This window comes from Myotis lucifugus, unplaced genomic scaffold, assembly GCF_000147115.1.
Source record: "Myotis lucifugus unplaced genomic scaffold, Myoluc2.0 scaffold_37, whole genome shotgun sequence".
Taxonomy (NCBI): domain Eukaryota; kingdom Metazoa; phylum Chordata; class Mammalia; order Chiroptera; family Vespertilionidae; genus Myotis; species Myotis lucifugus.
The window spans coordinates 285,370-290,782 of NW_005871085.1; the positions used below are offsets into that span (position 1 = coordinate 285,370).

Genomic DNA, 5,413 nt, shown 5'->3' on the forward strand with positions numbered 1-5,413 from the left:
CTTTGGTGAAATGTCTATTCAGATCTTTTGTCAATTTTTTAATTAGATTGTTTGTCTTACTATTGAGTTGTAAGAGTCCTTTATATATTCTGGATACAAGTCCTTTATCAGATAGAGGCGTTGTAAATATTTTCTCTCATTCTGTGGCTTGTCTTTTCATTCTAATAGTGTCTTTTGAAGTGCAAGAGTTTTTAATTTTGATGAAGCCTAATTTATCAGTCTTTTTCTTTTATGAATTGTGCCTTTGGCATGTTAACATTAACATTGATGTGGTTCTGTGCTGCCTCCGGAATCCCTCCACCACCACGGCCAGCAGCCTGCTCCCAGCCACTCTCCTCTGTAGCCTGATGAGGATAATTCTCACTTCTGCCCTTGCCCCCTGCCATCTCCTCCACACAGCAGTGACTCTTGAATACTTAAAGCCAGATCGTGTTACTCCTTTTAAAACCATCAAATGACTTCCATATCATTCTGGATAGAGGCCAAGCCCTGGTAATGGCCCAGGGGGGCTCTCCCTCTGGGGAGCACGCCCGCCCACGCCTTTCCCTTCCCCCTTCTCCTCCCCTCCCTCAGGCATTACATCTGCCTTTCTCTCTCCTGAACTCCAAGGGCTCTTCCACTGCCTCTGTAACTTTCTAAATAAATATTGAAAGAATACACATAAAAAGGCCTACAATCTTCCCCCACCCTCATTCCATCCCATGTGTGAATGGCTTGCTCCCCACCTCCTTAGGGCCTTGCTGATAAGCTACCTCCTCAGTGAAACCTTCTCTGACCACCACTATATGCTTTACATATATATATATATATATATATATATATATATATATATATATATATATATATTTTAATTGATTTCAGAGAGTAAGGGAGAGAGAGAGAGATAGAAACATCAGTGATGAGAGAGAATCATTGATTGGCTGCCTCCTGCACGCCCCACACTGGGGACTGAGCTCTCAAGGCGGACCTGCGATCTGACCTGGAATCAAATCAGCAATCCTGGTCCATAGGTCAGTGCTCAACTACGGAGCCACGCCGGCCAGGCTATACACTCTGTTTTTCTACCCATTCGAATGTCTTCTCCATGAGGCCGGGGCTCTGTGTTTTGTTCATCGCTATCCTCACCACTTAGGACGGCCCTGGCTCTTTGTATGAGCTTACTAAGTACTTGTTGAGTGAACAAGTGATACTCCTTCACTTCATCCTCACAATGAATAAGGTCAGCTGGGAATGGAGCTTCATTTCTGACTCCATTTTATAGCTGAGGAACCTGGGATGCAGGGAGGTTAAGCAACCTGAAATGAACACTGGGCCTGAGGATATCTGGTGAGTAAATGCGTGAATGATGGACTGAATGAGTAAACAAACAGGAAGGGTTGTGTTGATACTTTAATGATGCCTTTGGCCTTCACCTCTGGGTCACTCACGTTCCCACTTTGCCTGGGGGCACCAGCTGCTGAACAGACATTTTTTTCTGGAGCTTTGGAGGCTCTGGTCAAAGGGACTCCGTGAGCTGCAGGCAAAGCCCTGATCCCTAAGCACCGGGAACATGTTGGCACACCCTGACCTGCTCGGGTTCAATGGGAAGGGTATGGGGAGGGGCTTCTGCAAATAGGTAGGTCAGTCCATGCAAATAGAGAATTCAGCCTAACAGCTTTGCAGACAAGGTCAGCTGGGAAAGACCTGGGCCTTCTAGCCTATGAAATACACTATAAATATAAAAATGTTTACACCAGACATGCACATGCCCACAAGCACACCCTGGATTCCTCTGTTTAACAAAAACATAGCCTTTCTCTCTAGCTGTTTTATTCTCCAGCACTGGGGAGGATGGCTCAGTGTTACAGGCAAAAAGCCCCAGTGAGTAGCACCAAGAGGCGCCCCACTGGCCGTTTCTACATCCCATTCAGTCCTTCTCTTTGTTTCCACTAACTGTTCTGTTGGGTTTTTGTTTTGATCTCAGCCACCAACATACCTTCACCTCAAGGCTAAATTCCACCCATTCTTCAAGACATCATTCAAGTTCTACCTATTTGTGCATTTTTTATTTAAAGAGTTTAAAATAAACACCTGACTCCTGTACAGAAAGACAACTCTGTCTCCCCACTTGGACAATTACAGGCACCCTCAGAACTCAAAAGCCAACCCTTGGTCCTCCCCTAAATCTGTCGTCCCCCCACCCCCCTTCCCCACCACAGGAGAGGCACCAGGACATGTCCAGGTGTGCAGTCATCCTTGATTCTTCTCTCTTGCAGCCATGTCCACACCTTCTGGCCCTACTTCCAAACTATATACTGAATTCTACTCTTTTTACCTCCTTTGTCACTACCATCCCACTTCAAGCACCTTTCACCTGGCCCACTGCAACCAATCTGTTTTGTTTCTAAATCTGTTCTCCAAACAGCAGCCAGAGTGATCTTGTTAAAAAGCAAAGCTGAATTAATTGCTCTCTTGAAAACCCTTTAACACTTCCTGTGCCCTCTCTGTGAATCCCAAGTCCCTTGTGCTGGGCTCCCAGGCCCCTGCCCTCCCAGGCCCCTGCCCACTCTCCACCCCATCCTGCCCCATTTTTCCTTTGCTCTCTGGGCTCCAGCCATGCTGGCCTTATTTCTGTGTTGTTGTTTTTTAAAAATACATTCTTATTGATTTCGGAGAGGGAGAGAGAGAAACATCAATGATGAGAGAGAATCATGGATCGGCTGCCTCCTGCACGTCCCCTACTGGGGATTGAGTCCACAACCTGGGTATGTTCCCTGACTGGGAATCACACCGTGACCTCCTGGCTCATAAGTGGACGCTGAACCACTGAGCCACGCCAGCTAGGCTGCTGTTTTTCTATAAGGAGTTATACTCCCTTCTGCCACAAGGCCTTTACGAAAGACCATCTCCTCGCAGCAGCCTCTCTAACGTCCTGTTTCCTGTATTGCTCTCGCCGCATCAGGCACTCTTCCTCAGAGCATCCGACTTTGTAATTATACACGTGTATGATTTCTGTGACTTATGTCTGTTTCCCACCGACTAAGCCTCTAAGAGCAGGGACTTCGGTTTTCCTCTATTGGGTCCATTGGCCTGTGCACGCCTGGTTCATAGCAAGTGCTCAGTAAACATTCCCGGAACACTGTTTGTGAAAAGAATAGATAAATGAAGCCACATGGATTGCAGTTTGCATAGTAAAGCATTCGGGCTCTGGAGTCACACAGATCCAGGTTCAAATCTAGATTCTGCTCCCTTCCTAGCTTTGAGACTTAGGGTGAGCTGCTTGACCTGTCTGAATCTTAGTCTTCAGCTGCAAAAGGAGCTATAACACAAGCTACTATACAGGGCTGTTGGGGGAATTAGATTTTAACAATGCAGGTAAAATGTATGTCACATCGAAGTGCACAGTAACGTTAACAGGTATTATGTAACATGTAAGGGGTGTATACCATGTGTTTGTTGGATTAAATCTTTAGGACCACATAGGAGCTTACACAAGAGCAACTGCAGAGAATGCCCTGAAAATGTGCCAAAGAGGCTGGAGGGAGCCATCCCTGGAAAGGAGTCTGGGACACAGGTCTTTGGGAGGAGATTGAGGAGCATCCCAGTTCTGGGGCCAAGAACCTCCCCCCAGGTCAAAGTTCAGTCCAGGTTCTAGGTGACCCCTATTTATTTTAAAAATGTTGCTGGTAAGTCTCCATTTGAGCCATTGCTACCATTGGTGTGGGAAATGATCAGGGAGAGGCGGTTTGGTGTGGATGCAGGAGCCTTCTTAGTGGAGCTGGTTGGGGATGGGATTGGGGATGGGAAGTCCTCCCAGGGCTGACTGGGATGTGGGCTCAGGGTCAGAGCAGCTGGGAGGGGCGGTTCTGAGGACTGAGTGACTGCTCAGGCACCTCCAGCTGTAATTCCTCCCACAGTCAGATTTACTTCTCGCCGTAGGGCCAGGTCAAACACTTCCCTTTTGGTCCAGTTAGCAAACATTTATCCCTACTTTGGGCCAGACAAGGCTGGGAGGCAAGGAAGACATGGCCCTTGCTTTCAAGAAGTTCACAATCCAGCCCTAACTGGTTTGGCTCAGTGGATAGAAGGGTCCTGGGTTCGATTAGTCAAGGGCACATGCGGGGGTTGTGGGCTCAATCCCCAGTAGGGGGTGTGCAGGAGGCAGCCAATCAATGATTTTCTCTCATCATTGATGTTTCTATTTCTCTCTTCCTCTTCCTTCCTCTCTGAAATCAATAAAAACATTTAAAAAAAAAATTCACAGTCCAGTGCTTACAGTTCTTTTTGAATTTGTCTAGTAGGTCTTCCGGTTTTTACCAGAAGGCCCTCAAAAAGAAAGAAAAAAAGTTCACAGTCCAGTGGAGGAGGCAGATAAATCAAACCATAATTATCATGTCAATTTGCATTTCATTTCTGCACTGCAGCCTGGATAATTTCTTTGGTATTTCCCCCTTATTTTAGTATGTGAACAGCTGAAGGAACAGAATAATTTCAGCGCGGCGCTATGGTTACTGGCCCAACAATACAGCTGGATGTGCGGCTGTCTGGGTGAGTGTGGGGAGGAGGGGCTGAGATGGGATTCCCAGAGGACTTGGGTGCCCAGGCATATGCAACCACAGCCTGGTGTGCTTTTCTGCCACGAACACAATCTTATGAAAGAAAATCTATGTCAACCGTAGCAAACTAGAAAATGCCTTTAAAATAGGGAGCATCACCTCCCAGAAAGGAACTGCTGACATTTTGGTGTATGTCCTTGCCAGAGCTTCTCTAATTTTAATGTTCCTACAAATGCCCCAAGGAACTGTCAGAATGCAAATTCTGATTCAGTAGGTCTGGGGCCTGCGATTGTTTCTAAAATATTTCAGCTGCAGATAGTGATAGTCTCCAAATTCACTTGAACAAGATTGTAGACGATAGATGTGTGTGTATATTTTGGGTTGTTTCCAACTTTTCAGTATTATGAGCAGCACTGGCTGGGTATCTAAGTGGTTAGAGCATTATCCTGATACATCAAGGTTGTAGGTTCAATCCCCAGTCAGGGCACATACAGAGAGCAACAAATGAATGCATGAGTAGGTGGAACAACAAATTGATGTTTCTCTTTCTCTCTCTCATTCCTCTCCCTCTCTAAAATCAAATGGTTTTTGGTTAATCCTCACCTGAGAATAATTTTCCCATTGTTTTTTCTTTTCTTTTTTAAAAAATAAGAATTATTTTATTTTTTTATATATTTTTATTGATTTCAGAGAGGAAGGGAGAGGGAGAGAGAAACATCAATGATGAGAGGGAATCATTGATTGGTTGCTACCTGCACACTCCCCACGCCCCCTACTGGGGATGAGACCTCAACCGGGGCATGTGCCCTTGACTGGAATAGAGTCCAGGACCCTTCAGTCCAGAGGCCAAAGCTCTATCCACTGAGCCAAACGGGCTA

At 46.0% G+C, this 5,413-nt stretch overlaps 1 non-coding gene across 1 annotated transcript; it reads left to right on the forward strand.

The window, feature by feature from the left end:
* The first annotated feature begins 4,245 nt into the window (after positions 1 to 4,245).
* Positions 4,246 to 4,308, forward strand: LOC111825718. The gene has a single exon (XR_002828921.1). It is a non-coding gene; the product is annotated as a U7 small nuclear RNA (small nuclear RNA).
* Positions 4,309 to 5,413: the final 1,105 nt, after the last annotated feature.